The sequence below is a fragment of the Schistocerca nitens genome, chromosome 6, assembly GCF_023898315.1.
Source record: "Schistocerca nitens isolate TAMUIC-IGC-003100 chromosome 6, iqSchNite1.1, whole genome shotgun sequence".
Taxonomy (NCBI): domain Eukaryota; kingdom Metazoa; phylum Arthropoda; class Insecta; order Orthoptera; family Acrididae; genus Schistocerca; species Schistocerca nitens.
In genome coordinates, this window is record NC_064619.1 from 752,471,393 (window position 1) to 752,487,915 (window position 16,523).

The window sequence follows — 16,523 nt, forward strand, 5'->3', positions numbered from 1 at the left end:
ATTTGTACTGAAACCAGATGGCAGTTATAAGAGTCGAGGGGCATGGAAGGGAAGCAGTGGTTGGGAAGGGAGTGAGACAGGGTTGTAGCCTCTCCCCGATGTTGTTCAATCTGTATATTGAGCAAGCAGTAAAGGAAACAAAAGAAAAATTTGGAGTAGGTATTAAAATTCATGGAGAAGAAGTAAAAACTTTGAGGTTCACCGACGACATTGTAATTCTGTCAGAGACAGCAAAGGACTTGGAAGAGCAGTTGGACGGAATGGATAGTGTCTTGAAAGGAGGATATAAGATGAACATCAACAAAAGCAAAACAAGGATAATGGAATGTAGTCGAATTAAGTTGGGTGATGCTGAGGGAATTAGATTAGCAAATAAGAAACTTAAAGTAGTAAAGGAGTTCTGCTGTTTGGGGAGCAAAATAACTGATGATGGTCGAAGTAGAGAGGATATAAAATGTAGACTGGCAATGGAAAGGAAAGCATTTCTGAAGAAGAGAAATTTGTTAACATCGAGTATAGATTTAAGTGTCAGGAAGTCATTTCTGAAAGTATTTGTATGGAGTGTAGCCATGTGTGGAAGTGAAACATGGACAATAAATAGTTTGGACAAGAAGAGAATAGAAGCTTTCGAAATGTGGTGCTACAGAAGAATGCTGAAGATTAGATGGGTAGATCACATAACTAATGAGGAAGTATTGAATAGGATTGGGGAGAAGAGAAGTTTGTAGCACAACTTGACTAGAAGAAGGGATCGGTTGGTAGGACATGTTCTGAGGCATCAAGGGATCACCAGTTTAGTATTGGTGGGCAGCGTGGAGGGTAAAAATCGTAGAGGGAGACCAAGAGATGAATACACTAAGCAGATTCAGAAGGATGTAGGTTGCAGTAGGTACTGGGAGATGATGAAGTGTGCACAGGGTAGAGTAACATGGAGAGCTGCATCAAACCAGTCTCAGGACTGAAGACCACAACAACAACAACAACAACAACAGTTCAAGATGCCATCCAAGGACATCATTGGGACAACAGTCAAGCAACTTTCCAGCCATTTGCAATTTACTATAGAGGTGAATCAGGTGATGTGTCTGTCATGAACCTGTGCGTTTTTAGTGACTGTTTAATTCGTGATGCCATTGCAGTTCATGCCCACATTCGCACTGTCATGGCATATGTGAAAAACAAGCTCCCTCAGATACATTTTGTGAAATACTTCAGTGATGGGGCAGCTAGTCAGTACAAAAACTGTAAAAATCTCAAAAATTTATGCATGCATCTACATCTACATCTACATCTATACTCCGCGAGCCACCTTATGGTGTGTGGCGGAGGGTACTTATTGTACCACTATCTGATCCCCCCTTCCCTGTTCCATTCACGAATTGTGCGTGGGAAGAACGACTGCTTGTAAGTCTCCGTATTTGCTCTAATTTCTCGGATCTTTTCGTTGTGATCATTACGCGAGATATATGTGGGCGGTAGTAATATGTTGCCCATCTCTTCCCGGAATGTGCTCTCTCGTAATTTCGATAATAAACCTCTCCGTATTGCGTAACGCCTTTCTTCAAGTGTCCGCCATTGGAGCTTGTTCAGCATCTCCGTAACGCTCTCGCGCTGACTAAATGTCCCCATGACGAATCGCGCTGCTTTTCGCTGGATCATGTCTATCTCTTCTATTAATCCAACCTGGTAAGGGTCCCATGATTTTCAGATTAACGCAGAATGGAATTTTTTCGCAACAAGTCATGGTAAAAATGTATGTGATGGTATTGGTGCTACCATTACACGCATAGCATCACGAGCTATTCTGCAGCACCCTACAGAAGGTCACATTCTAACACCTCTTCAATTATTTACCTGGGTACAGAAAAATATCGCTGGCATACAGTCATTCTATGTTTCGAAAAATGAGGTGAAATCATTAGAAGAGTTGCTAAAAAGCAGACTAGAACACGTTAAAACTGTTGCAGGCACAGGGATCCATCATCACTTCTCTCCAGCGGACTCTGATAATGTGCAGATGAGCAGACTGTCCGGTTATAACCATAGGTTCAAGCACAACATGTGTCTTCACATTGTGTCTGATTCAGGATTCAGAAGCAAAAGCAGCAACATACTACCATGTTGCTATGTTATTGCTGTTTATGATGACAAATGGTACTTAGGATATGTTGCAGAGTGCTGTGAAGCAGAAGATGATGTATTTGTGAACTTCATGGCACCAGCAAGATCATTTCATTGGCCACGTTTGGCAGACAGGTGTTGGATTCCTTTTGAACATATTCTTTTGACAGTTCCAGTTCCTACCACAGTGTCAGGAAGACAGTACAAATTGCCACTCAAGGTACAGAGTACAGTAGCTAAAGTGTGGGACAACTTCTGTTTGAAGCACAATCGACTGGTTTTTAGCAATTAAGGTGCAGTAAACATTAATGATAGGCTGTGTTAATCTGTCTATATGTTGTTGCTTAGTGATTAAACAGTTGTGGGAGAGGATAAGAAGAGGCAGAACAGTTTACGATATGTTTTTATAAAATTGTGTTGTGGAACAATGGCCACATCAGCAAATACATCTGTCAACTTCCATTGTACACAAATGTCTTGCATTAACATGCTGAAATTTTGAGATATATATCATCATGGTCTACTTATGCAGTGTGTGAAATTTGGCTGGGATACCACGTGTCCCTTTTGTGCTACCACACTTCGAAAATCCATGTTTTCAGGTAATTTTTCAAATTTTTGTATTTTCGTGTGCATGTAACTCAGTTTTTGTGACTGATATGGGCATGAGTTCTGTGTGTGTTTAGGCCACATTAAGCTTACCACAAAAAAATTTATACCCTTTTTGAGTGAATTATATTTGGCATAGAGGGCACCTACAATGTGTACCATTTAACGTACCCTATTTAAATTTTTTGAATCACATTTTGGAATTTTTTATTTTCCCTCAGAAATATGTTGTTGGTGTTTTGGTTCATGGAGTGTGTTCTCTAAATGGATGTTATTGGGTTGTAAAAACTTCACTGGACTGTGTGGAATAGTTCCAAAGTTATTAAGACCTGAAGATAGATTGCCAGATGCGGGTTGCAATTTCCGGGTCATGCCACGTTCTTTCACAAGTCATAATTCTGGAACTAATTGGCAGGGGAAACTAATACTTTGTACACGAGTGTTCCACACATGGTAGAGTTAGTGTACTGAATTTCAGTCAGATCTGAGACTATGAGCTGGAGCCCCTGGTTGAACTGACATGGAATGACCCAGTTGTTAATTTTGCACTGGTTGCAAAATGTACAAGCAAGTGTGAAAATGTGCAATGTACAATTTACTAAGAGGTTGTTTCATATATTTAAATCAAATCTGATAACACATCATGCGTACGGAAATGTAGTACGTAAAGTAAGGGGAGGGTAACCACTCATCTGTAGCGGATTGATGCATGGAGCATGGAAGCATATAACAGAAAACAGTATTCACACTGGCTTTTGAGCAACAGCTCATTTTCTAGCAATAGGACAAACATTCACACATCCAAACGCACAATGCAGTGGCCATGACAAAACCAATTATTGATAGTCATTGTTGAGAGCTATTGCCTGAACTGATGGAGGTGGGGAGGGGGTAGCGAGAAAGAAGCAGGTCCTTAGACACATGACTTTGTGGCTGCACAACAAGACAAAGACAGTACAGAGGATACAACAAAAAGAGATGTAGGGAGAAAGGAAGAAGAAGGGGTAGTAGGGAAGGGGAGGTGAAAATGAAGAAGCAGGAAAGAAAAGGAGAGAAAAGGGAGAGGGGATGAAGAGGTGAAGTGGGGGAGGGAGAGAGATATTGAAGGGGATTAATGCCTGCAAGGGCAAGGGGGGGGGGAGGTGGAGAAAGCAGTGCACAGTCTGGATGGAGAAGTTCACAACATGAGAAAAAAAATGAGCATATTGTGTCATTGGCTGGGAGTTCCCAGGCGGAAAGTTCGGCCGCCAAGTGCAAGTCTCATTGAGTGCAATGGGCGACTTACGCGTCGACAATGGGGATGAAATGATGATGAGGACAGCACAACACCCAGTCCCTGAGAGGAGATAATCTCCCTCCCCGAACTGGGAATCGAACCCGGGCCCCCATGCACGGCATTCAAACACGCTGACCATTCAGCTATTGGGGCGGACAAAGGCAAGGTGAGACAGTGGGAACAGATAAGCAGATGATTGTGAGAGCACAGGGAGTCTTGGAGAGACAGTACCTGTTGAAGTCATTTGTGTAGTAGTAGTAGTAGTAGTAGTAGTAGTAGTAGTAGTAGTAGTAGTAGTAGTAGTAGTAGTTGTTGTTGTTGTTGTTGTTGCAGGTTCGGCAACTGGATGGTCAAGTTTGCGACCTGGAGCAGAAGGTGATGGGTAGGTGTATGGAGCAGATTTTGCACCTAAGTTGACCAGAAGGGAATGACTCATGGGGTACAGGATTGTGAGCAGGATTAGATTAGTGATGGACAAGGATGTTCTGTAGGTTGGGTGGGTGAGAGAACACACTTCTGGTGATGTGGTTAGGATTTTGGGTAGGATATCCCTCATTTCAGGGCATGACGAGAGGGAGTCGGAGCCCTTGTGAAGGATGTGGTTGAGCTTTTCGAGACCAGTGTGATACTGGCTGATTAGAGGAGTGCTGGTCAGTGGCTTAGTAACATGGTTACCGGTATCAGAGGCGGCAGATGGCACGGAAGACTTGTTTATGGATGAGCTGGATAGCACGTCATGTGAGTAAAGGCTCTGGTAAGCTTATCGGTATATTTCGACAAAATCTGCTTTTTACTGCAGGTGTGGCATGGCTAGGCCGTAAGGAGGGGACTTTCAGATAGGGAATAGGTGGCAGCTGTCAAAATAGAGGTACCGTTGGTGGTTGGTGCACTTATACAAACGTATCTATGGAGACATCTGAGAGATGGAGATGACATCTAGGAAGGTGGGCATGATAAGTTGAGAAGTACCAGGTGAAGCAGATTTTGGAATAGGTGTTTGTTAAGGATGTGGGGGAAAGAGCAAAAGCTGCCCTTGCTGAGAGTCCAGATCATGAAAGTGTCATCAGTGAGGATGTGGGTTGTCCCCTCATGGTTACTGAGGTGTGATACATGGCCTGTGCACCCACCTACCACCTCCTACAAGTCTAGTCATAGTTATATCCTACTCAGTGGAAGGTAGGGCCACATGTGAAAGAAAGCATATGTTTTATGTATAGGCTGTGCTGCAGTCTATGTGGGCACAACATATATCCAACTGGGTACTCACACAAGTGGCCAATACTAAACAGTGGCAAACTGCAGCTTGACTATCCAGTTGCCAAATGTGCTGCACACCACAACACAAATGATTTCAAAAGATTCCTCACTACACGGGCCATTTGGATACTCCTTCAGGACAAGTTTCTTTGAACTATGCAGATGAGAATTCTCTCTCAAATGCATTCTGCACTCTCTCAATCCCTCTGCCCTAAATCTACACTAATGTGGTCCTGCTGCCACACCTTGCATTTCCCTTCACTCCTCCATCCAGACAACACCCCCTCCCAGATCATCCACTACCTTATTTCATCCCCCACATCTCCCTCCCCCCATCTCCCTCCCCCCATCTCCCTCCCCCCATCTCCCTCCCCCCATCTCCCTCCCCCCATCTCCCTCCCCCCATCTCCCTCCCCCCATCTCCCTCCCCCCATCTCCCTCCCCCCATCTCCCTCCCCCCATCTCCCTCCCCCCATCTCCCTCCCCCCATCTCCCTCCCCCCATCTCCCTCCCCCCATCTCCCTCCCCCCATCTCCCTCCCCCCCATCTCCCTCCCCCCATCTCCCTCCCCCCATCTCCCTCCCCCCATCTCCCTCCCCCCATCTCCCTCCCCCCATCTCCCTCCCCCCCATCTCCCTCCCCCCCCCCATCTCCCTCCCCCCCATCTCACTCCCCCCCATCTCACTCCCCCCCATCTCCCTCCCCCCCATCTCCCTCCCCCCCATCTCCCTCCCCCCCATCTCCCTCCCCCCCATCTCCCTCCCCCCCATCTCCCTCCCCCCCCCATCTCCCTCCCCCCCATCTCCCTCCCCCCCATCTCCCTCCCCCCCATCTCCCTCCCCCCCCCATCTCCCTCCCCCCCCATCTCCCTCCCCCCCATCTCCCTCCCCCCCATCTCCCTACCCCCCACCTCCCTCTCCCTCCTCCTGTCCCTCCCCCTCCTCCTCTCCCTCCCCCAACCTCCTCTCCCTCCCCCTCCTCTCCCTCCCTCCCCCTCCTCTCCCTCCCTCCCCCTCCCCTCCTCCTCTCCCTCCCCCCCCTCCACTCCTTCCATCCCTCCACCTCCCCTCCTCCTCTCCCTCTCTCCCCCTCCACTCCTTCCATCCCTCCACCTCCCCTCCTCCTCTCCCTCCCTCCCCTCCTCCCTCTCCCTCCCTCCCCTCCTCCCATCCTCCCCTCCCTCCCCTCCCCTCCTCCTCTCCCTCCCTCCCCCTCCCCTCCTCCTCTCCCTCCCTCCCCCTCCCCTCCTCCTCTCCCTCCCTCCCCCTCCCCTCCCCATTCATTCTAACTACTGAGATCATGTTGCCTCAAGTATTGCTACATTTCTGTGGAACCCAAAGTGATCTTCCTCGACATCAGCTTCCATCTTTTTTTTTTTTTGCAGTCATGACAGAGTAAACTAAATTAACACCTTTCAGCATCTGCATCCGTGCTCTATCGAATTCTTTTCGCTATAACAATGAAAACAATCAATTACTGATAAAATTATTTAATTGGATAGATGAAATATCTACTCGTAAAGCGGTGGCAGAACACACACATAAAAGAATGTTGTGATTGGCAAGCTTTCGGAGCCAGAGCTGCCTCCAGGCAGAAGGGTGAATGAAAAGGAATGGACAGGTCTAGGAGAAGGAAAGTCACCCAGAACCCGGGAGACTTACTGTACGGGATGAGAAGGAAAGACTGATTGTTGGGGACTGCATCGGATGAGATCTGAAAACCTCAAAAGCACCATTCTCACTTAAGTACCCCACCAGCAGATTTCCCGGACCATCACATCCAGTCCTGGTAATGCTGATACTTCCACAAAACTGCTTCGGAGCACACCATTGGTGACTCAGTATTATCCTGGTCTGGAATATGTTAATCAGCTAGTTCGACAGAACCATAACTTCCTAAAATCATGCCCTGCAATGAGATCCATTCTGTCTGAAATTTTACCTACCATGCCTAGAATAGCTTTCCTTCACCCACCCAATCTCCACAATATTCTTGTCAGTCCCTATGCTCCTTCTGCATCCATCTCCCTGCCGTACGACGCCTACCCCTCTGATCATCCTCTCTGCAAGACTTTCCCTATGCACCCTCCTACCACTACCTATAACAGCCCTGTAACTGGCAAAACATATACTGATTTCTTCCTCCAGACACCAGTTTCTCCGAACTCCACAGGTTGGAACTAGCACCAAAAGATGTCTTTGGTTCTTGCCACTCACCTGTCTCTAATTTGTGCTCATTTCTTCCATCCCAGCTATTCTTCACTGTAACTATGCTTTGCTTCACTCCGATTCAGTTTTTTACATCTTTCATTGTCTTTCCCCTCTATTTTTCACTGAACCCCTCCTGCCTCATTTACGTACATTGTACCTAGCTTTTCACTCTTATTAAGTCATGCATGATGTTTAAGCAGTAATCTCTGTCTGCACATTACCCCGTCTTCCACATTCAAACTCTCAGGTTTTCAAATCTCGTTCAATACAGTCCTCAACAGTCAGTCTTTCCTTCTCATCCTGTACACTTGGTCTTCCGTGACCCACGGATCTGGGTGACTTTCCCGAAATCTACCCCTTTTTCTAGACCTTTCTTCCTACCCCTTCAACCCTTCTGCCTCAGGAAGGAGCCTCTGGCTCTGAAAGCTTGCCAATCACAACAGTCTTTTATGTGTGTGTTCTGTTGCCGCTTTGTGACTAGATTTTTTTATCTATCCAATTAAAAAATTCTTCTCACTGTATCACATGTTCTACCTCATCGTCTTCTATTTCCTCTTCTGTTTCTATACTGTTCCCTGGAAGTTCATTTCCCTTGTGTAGCCCTCCTTTGCTTACAGGGAGAGGCCGGCTGTGGGACTGACTTTTTGAAACCATCTGTATAGTAATGTAGGTTAAGATCCCACGTATGACATCCTGCAGCCATTCACCCTGATGGACCCTCGTTTGTGAGTAATTGATGGGAAAAAAGTTTTGGAATTTTATACACTCCTGGAAATTGAAATAAGAACACCGTGAATTCATTGTCCCAGGAAGGGGAAACTTTATTGACACATTCCTGGGGTCAGATACATCACATGATCACACTGACAGAACCACAGGCACATAGACACAGGCAACAGAGCATGCACAATGTCGGCACTAGTACAGTGTATATCCACCTTTCGCAGCAATGCAGGCTGCTATTCTCCCATGGAGACGATCGTAGAGATGCTGGATGTAGTCCTGTGGAACGGCTTGCCATGCCATTTTCACCTGGCGCCTCAGTTGGACCAGCGTTCGTGCTGGACGTGCAGACCGCGTGAGACGACGCTTCATCCTGTCCCAAACATGCTCAATGGGGGACAGATCCGGAGATCTTGCTGGCCAGGGTAGTTGACTTACACCTTCTAGAGCACGTTGGGTGGCACGGGATACATGCGGACGTGCATTGTCCTGTTGGAACAGCAAGTTCCCTTGCCGGTCTAGGAATGGTAGAACGATGGGTTCGATGACGGTTTGTATGTACCGTGCACTATTCAGTGTCCCCTCGACGATCACCAGTGGTGTACGGCCAGTGTAGGAGATCGCTCCCCACACCATGATGCCGGGTGTTGGCCCTGTGTGCCTCGGTCGTATGCAGTCCTGATTGTGGCGCTCACCTGCACGGCGCCAAACACGCATACGACCATCATTGGCACCAAGGCAGAAGCGACTCTCATCGCTGAAGACGACATGTCTCCATTCGTCCCTCCATTCACGCCTGTCGCGACACCACTGGAGGCGGGCTGCACGATGTTGGGGCGTGAGCGGAAGACGGCCTAACGGTGTGCGGGACCGTAGCCCAGCTTCATGGAGACGGTTGCGAATGGTCCTCGCCGATACCCCAGGAGCAACAGTGTCCCTAATTTGCTGGGAAGTGGCGGTGCGGTCCCCTACGGCACTGCGTAGGATCCTACGGTCTTGGCGTGCATCCGTGCGTCGCTGCGGTCCGGTCCCAGGTCGACGGGCACGTGCACCTTCAGCCGACCACTGGCGACAACATCGATGTACTGTGGAGACCTCACGCCCCACGTGTTGAGCAATTTGGCGGTACGTCCACCCGGCCTCCCGCATGCCCACTATACGCCCTCGCTCAAAGTCCGTCAACCGCACATACGGTTCACGTCCACGCTGTCGCGGCATGCTACCAGTGTTAAAGACTGCGATGGAGCTCCGTATGCCACGGCAAACTGGCTGACACTGACGGCGGCGGTGCACAAATGCTGCGCAGCTAGCGCCATTCGACGGCCAACACCGCGGTTCCTGGTGTGTCCGCTGTGTCGTGCGTGTGATCATTGCTTGTACAGCCCTCTCGCAGTGTCCGGAGCAAGTATGGTGGGCCTGACACACCGGTGTCAATGTGTTCTTTTTTCCATTTCCAGGAGTGTATGTTGATAAGTAGGTTTAAAAGAGAAGCTTATTGTAGACTGGTTGCATGGTTTAATTGCTACCATAAGGCCTTCACATGCTGAAGGTGTGGATTTGAATTTCATCAACTGTCTTAATTAAAAAAAAAAACTTTATCAAAATTACTTTAATCATTATTATTATTCAATTAATTGGTTGAAATGTAATTATTAATTTCTATTCTTTTGTCACATTTTAATCATCATAATAATTTTTTCATTTGTCTCATTTTTTCTTTATAGCATTCTTTTTCTGCTTGGAATTTTTGTGATTGTGAATTTAATTCTATTACAATATTTTAAAATGCCAATTATCAGTTAAAAAACAAAAGATGTAATAACCTACTTATTTTGACTTCATAGTAGTATCAAAAATGTATTTTTGATTACAAGATGTACATACATATAATTTTTTCTGGTAATCATCATACAAACATTTAAAACATAGCCTAAATTCCTATTGCACTGTGGACAAAATAAAGGAGATGAAGATTTAAACAAAAGAAGGGTTTATAAGGTAAAAGAAAATTAAAGAAAAATGAGAAATAGAAATTTTAATTGCAATTACATGGACAAAAAATAGGATGATATGATAAAATGAAGGAAATTAATACATAACATGAACAAAGATTTCAAGTGTAAAAAAAGAATGATAGGAAGAAAAATGAGAGAATATGAAGAAGCTGAATTGAAATCAAAAACTGCATTCAAACCAATTTATTGGCCAAAAATTATCCTCAAAGTAATTTTGATAAAAATTTAAAAATAAAAAAAAATTAAAGAACTTGACGAGATTCGAATCCATGACCTCCTCCATGTCATTGCCTTACCTTATCCATTACACCACACAGCCAGGCAGTATGAGGGAACTAGGTTAAAAAGGTGTTGAGTGAGTGTCATGCAAAATTCTGAAATACTTTTCATCAATAACTTGGAAATGAGAGTCTACAAGTGTTTAATGGCTGCAGGGTGTGATACCTGGGATATTAACCAACATCATGGTATACATGCTTCCAAAAAGTTAGTCCCATCACTGCGCACGCGTCCTTCTTAATACTGGGTTATCAGAATTCTTCATGTCCATACAGTAGCTTCTCGTTTCTCAGAGGGTATCTCTAATATTACTAGGCTGGTTTTTTATATTATCTCGTTTCATAAGTTAAATTCGTTATCTCATGTGTTGCCAAAGAATTTATACTGGGCCTTGTCTTTTTACATACACTGAAGTGCCAAAGAAACTGGTATAGGCATGTGTATTCAAATACAGAGATACATAAACAAGCAGAATACGGCACTGAAGTTGGCAACGTCTATTTAAGATAATGAGTGTCTGGCGCAATTGTTAGATCGGTAACTGCTGCTAAAATGGTAGGGTATCAATATCTAAGTTAGTTTGAATGTGGTGTTACAATCAGTGCACAAGCAATGGGACACAGCATCTCCGAGGTAGTGATGAAGTGGGAATTTTCCCGTACGACCACTACACAAGTGTACTGTGAATATCAGGAATCCAGTAAAACATCAAATCTCCGATGCTGCTGTGACGGGAAAAAGATCTTGCAAGAACGGGACTAGCAACAACTGAAGAGAATTGTTTATTATGACAGAAGTGCAGCCCAGTGCAGATTGCGGCAGATTTCAATGCTGAGCCATCAATGAGTGTCAGCGTGTGAACCACTCAGTGAATCATCGTCGACATAAGCTTTTGGAGCTGAAGGCCCACTCGTGTACCCTTGGTGATTGCACGACACATAAAGCGTTACATCTCGATGGGCCCATCAACATCAACTTCGGACTGTTGACGACTGGAAACACGTTGCCTGGTAAGACGTGTCTCATTTAGAATTGTATCGAGTGGATGGACATGTATAGAGACAACTTCAAGAATCCATGGACCCAGCACCGAGCGAGGTGGCGCAGTGGTTAGCACACTGGACTCGCATTAGGGAGGACGACGGTTCAATCCCGTCTCCGGCCATCCTGATTTAGGTTTTCCGTGATTTCCCTAAATCGTTTCAGGCAAATGCCGGGATGGTTCCTTTGAAAGGGCACGGCCGATTTCCTTCCCAATCCTTCCCTAACCCGAGCTTGCACTCCGTCTCTAATGACCTCGTTGTCGACGGGACGTTAAACACTAACCAACACCACCACCACCACCACCATGGACCCAGCATGTCAACAGAGGACTGTTCAAGCTGTTGGAGGCTTTGTAATGGTGTGGGGTGTGTGCAGTTGGAGTGATATGGGACCCCTGACATATCCAGTTAAGACTGACAGGTGACATGTATGTAGGCATCCTGTCTGATAGCCTGCATCCGTTCATGCCCATTATACATTCCACCAGACTTGGGCAATTCCAGCGGGACAGTGCGACTCCAGATGTCCAGAATTGTACTCGTCCGGATTTATGGACATCTCTGCAGAATTCATGGTGCCAATTGCCTCTAGCACTATTTCAGACATTAGTCGAGTCCATACAATGTCGTGTTAGGGCACTTATGCCTTCTCGTGGGGGTCCCCTACATGACGTTAGGTAGTGTGCTACCTTCATTATTGCATCCCTCAAGTTTGCCTTTTCACTTTCTATTCAGTTACTTTCACAAGTTTGTCAGTTGTCACTTAATGCTTTCTTTTATACTCTAAACAACCTCTGTCGGTAATTTTTAGTCCTCCACATCTGCTACTGGAAATTTTGTGCAGTTTTGAAAATGTACTCAACATGAAATCTTCCAGTAGCACCAAGTCTCTTTCATGTACTTGATCTGCTTTTGTGATTCTTGAAGCAAGTATTAGGAGAGACAAAATTGTGTACTGTGAAAAACTACCAGACAGTGTCCCGTTCATGCTTTTCCTGTCAGTGTTCTCTTCCTACCATTTATCCTTGTCTTCTTTTTCCTATTACTGAATGTCAATCACACAGCACAATCAAACTTTCATATTCCTTTTATGTTGTAACTTATTTTAAACTCTTCATTTGTGTAGTTACTACACATATAAACTTCTACTGCTTGGCTTTGTGTCCATCTTAGTTACAATAAAATGCTCATTTATGCTGTTCATAATAGCTTACCAGCATTGTTATTCGTTACTGCCATTGTGCATTATCCCTTTTGATTTTCTGTTGAAAACCTTGTATCCACCTGACCAGTAGTCCACAACTTCCTGTCAGCACATCATTTTTCTCTCTGTATTTGTATGACAAGATCCTACCCTGTTTCCAAATACACTATTGTTCTTAACATGTTCTTTTTGCGTTTATGGTTTACACACTGTATTGATGTGGAAAAAATCGATAATTCTTAAAACTTACAGCTGCTCTAGATAAAAATACAGAAAAAGTGGAGCAAAATATAAGGAAAGTTATTAAAAATCTATTTGAGTTGAGATTTTTATTTTTACTTTCAAATATTGGCCAGGTTCTGTTTCAACATATTAAGGCTGTCCACATCTAGACCAAGTGTCAGGATCAATGAGGCATGTCTTAGCTTCCCTACAAAGTTCTGTGGTTTTTTATCTTTAAGTGGAGTGCGGCAGATGTTGTGGCCTCTTGGTTCAGTGCGTGCCACCTAAGACTGTGTGGTGAGTAGTGCTGTATCCTTTCTGTATTTTTACTTTACTCCCCCTACAAGCAGAACAGCCTAGAATGCTTTCCATTTTAAGATTCTTCTTGGCCTTTTATCCAATGTAGATTCTGAAAGTGACAATGTACAGTCTAAATCGATCAAAGTTACAAACAGGTTCTGGGATTGTGTCAAACAAAATAAAAAGAAATGTACAATGCAGATTTCTTCACACGAAGATAATATCTTTTTTAATTCAGTTCCTAATGGTGTGTGAAGGATTTATAACAAATTACTTCTTACGATAGCAGCAATTTGCCATATGTCTTCTTTGCCACAGCTGTTGTAGTGAGATGTTCATGAGCTACCATTATCCCAAGCTGCATTCTTAGGCAACTCGATACATAGATTGTGAGGAAATTGTTTACATACAACAAGCTACGAAGCAATAATTTAGACCTGTGCACACGGTCTAGCTCTTTCAGAGCATCTGCATGCATTCTTTGGAGACATATTATTTATTTCTCTCTAGTCTTATTTTTAATCTGTAATAGTATTGAGTGCTTTAAGTTATTGGTCATGTTAAATACATTGAAATTGTACACAACTTTTGCATGAGTAATCCTTTAAAACGCTATGTGAATTAAATATCTATTAAAATTTAAATGTGCTGTTAGCATTAGCTTGTGCATTTAGGCAAAACATACATGAACAGAAAATTGAACACACAGCTTAATTTTCAAGTGTACATGTTCACTGATTGATAGTAGAAGCAGTGACTCCTTAAAGATGATTATGAATTTGAACTGTTTTGTGTTCCTGCAGAGTTTGCTAAAAACCTTGTAACCTGTTTCAGATGTCCACTTCTGGCTCTGTAGCGTATTGGGGTTATTTTTGTGGAGGTCTTTGTTAACATTGATATTGTGTTCATTGTCAACATCAAGTTTTATTTGCGGTCTCGTCTTTATCAATTAAATGTACTTTAAAGAACAGGAGAGCTTCCTCGATGTAAATTCACAGCACACAATGTCACTTGGATGTTGTAGCTATGATGCACAGTTGTGTAGAATGGACAAGAGGGACTGAAACATCTGCTAAAAATGGAGGAATACAAAATTCTTATTCAAGAAAGAATGTTACTGCACAGGTCTGCCAGCAAGTACAGTGAAACTTTATGCGGCTGTAGCTGGTCATTATTTTGAATTGGCTGCAGTTCTCGCTTCCCAGACATCAGAGCATGTTGCTGCCCAGAGCATTGTTATCAGCTGACTTAAACCCCTGCGTCAGTCACTCGTGGGCTAATGCAGTATTGTACTCGGTCCCTTCCTTTTTTTTATCTATCTAAATGAAACACAAATTTTATTGATACATTTGTCACTGAGCTCTACGAGCTTGCTCAAAGATCTGTTTACTCGGCCACAGTTTACTCCAGAACAAATGTAACGGATAAACATCAGTGTTTTGCATCAAAATTGGTCTACAATGTACATTGACTTTTAGTACAGTTCTGTTATTTTTTTATCGAGCCACTTTTATCGAGCCACTGTTAAGTTGTTAGTGTCTTTCGTTTTATAATGGAGCAGTTTTCTTATGTACTTGCAGATTTTGATTTTTCAAGTTGCAGAGCTGTAAATATAATTTGAACTATGGCGTATTACACTGTCCAGTCACATTAACAAGACCGCCGTCTATGTGTCACAGCTCTCAGTGGACGAGTGTGGTTGAAAGAACACTCTGACAGGTTCACCATACTCTCCCCACCACCAAATTCCCCAGATTTAAACCGATCGAGAATCTACGGGACCACCTCCGTTGGGCTGCTTGCGCCATGGATCCCGAACCGAGAAACCCACATCTGGCCATGCCACTGGACTCGGAAGGGCTCCACATCCCTGTCGTTACCTTCCAGAACCTGCTGACTTTCTTTCTTATTATATGACAAGGTTGTTATCGAAAACTGTGATATAATGTGGAAGACTGAATATCTTATATTGAAATCTTTATTATTATTATCAAACTGGCTTAGATTTACAGGTCCATATGCACTTGATCTATGTGGTGCCTCATCTCTCGGAATGAACCCAGCAACAATAAAATTGTAAATGAGCAAGAAAGAACTTTGCAACGTAGATACCCTGCATTATGACAGCTGTACTGAATGAACCAATGCCTTTAACATCCCACTGCGGGTCTGGGGGTAACAATAGGCCAGAGGTATTCCTGCCTGTCATAACAGGTGACTAAAAGGAGTTTTCACACATTTTGGACTTTATGTGATGGTCCCCTGTAGGGTTTGACCTCCATTTTTCAAAATTTTCCCAAAGAGCGAGCCAATTGGGGAAGGGCACCTTACATGGTGCATCGTGTTCATCATGCATTGAGATCTTAAGCCCACTTTCTTGTCGTCACATTTCAGTCCCGCTCAGTCTCTATCTGTTGGGTGAGGACACCTTCCTGGGTACGTTTTCCACCATGCACTATGCCGTGTCACTTTCTGCATCGACGATGACCATGGACTTCTTGCGCCTGACAACCAGCATGGTAGCCAGTCTGTTGTGGTGGGGCTGCCATGTACCATGTTGGTTGTAGCCCCCTGACCACACAGGGATCACTCTGCTGATGCTTGCGCCATTAACTCCTCATGTATGCCAAAGGGTAGATGCCCATCCCCCTGGGGCATTGAGACTCCCAGCAATGGCCATCCTGCCAGGTGGCCTTTGCTGTGGCTGGGTGGCGCCCATGGGGAGGGCCCCTGGTTGGAGTGGGTGGCATCATGGTGGATGACACGCGATGAAGTGCAGTACATCATCTCCTGCTGGTGGTGATATACCAGCAGTCTCTAAGCGTTCACTGGCTCAAGCCAGTGCACAGAAGTACGACCCCAAATCGTTCTCCTCCCTGGCCTCACCATGGGAGGAAATTCAGGCTAAGGATGGCAGCGGCTCTTATTCACCCTGGTACCTTGTATATCCGAGAGCTGATTGGGAATCTTTCATGACAAGGAAGCCACAGTTTTTTGTTGAGCATTTGGAGGACAAGTTTGGCGAGGTGGAGGGCTTGTCCAAAATGAGATCTGGGTCAGTCTCAATTAAAACAGCATCCTCTGCCCAGTCATGGGCATTACTTGCTTGTGACAAGCTGGGGGATGTTTTTGTAACCATCACCCCCCATAAGAGCTTAAATCTGGTTCAGGGTATCATATTTAACAGGGACCTTCTTTTGCAGTTTGACGATGATCTGTGCGCCAATTTTGAGCAGCAAGGTATACATTTCGTTTGGCATGTCT

General features: G+C 44.7%; 2 protein-coding genes across 8 annotated transcripts in view; both read left to right on the forward strand.

The window, feature by feature from the left end:
* The window catches only part of LOC126263108 (ankyrin repeat domain-containing protein 1-like), a 65,339-nt gene that overhangs the window by 41,987 nt on the left and 6,829 nt on the right, over nucleotides 1-16,523 (forward strand). The window contains exon 3 of one of the 3 annotated variants that reach the window (XM_049960115.1): nucleotides 4,340-4,388. The exons of 1 other annotated variant lie outside the window; for it this stretch is intronic. The gene's annotated coding sequence lies outside the window, so the exon portion shown is untranslated. Of the gene's footprint in view, nucleotides 1-4,339; nucleotides 4,389-13,093; nucleotides 13,257-16,523 lie in introns of all 3 variants that reach the window. One more of the 3 variants, XM_049960114.1, reaches the window with a different exon arrangement.
* The window catches only part of LOC126263107 (uncharacterized), a 149,525-nt gene that overhangs the window by 41,982 nt on the left and 91,020 nt on the right, over nucleotides 1-16,523 (forward strand). The window lies entirely within an intron of this gene.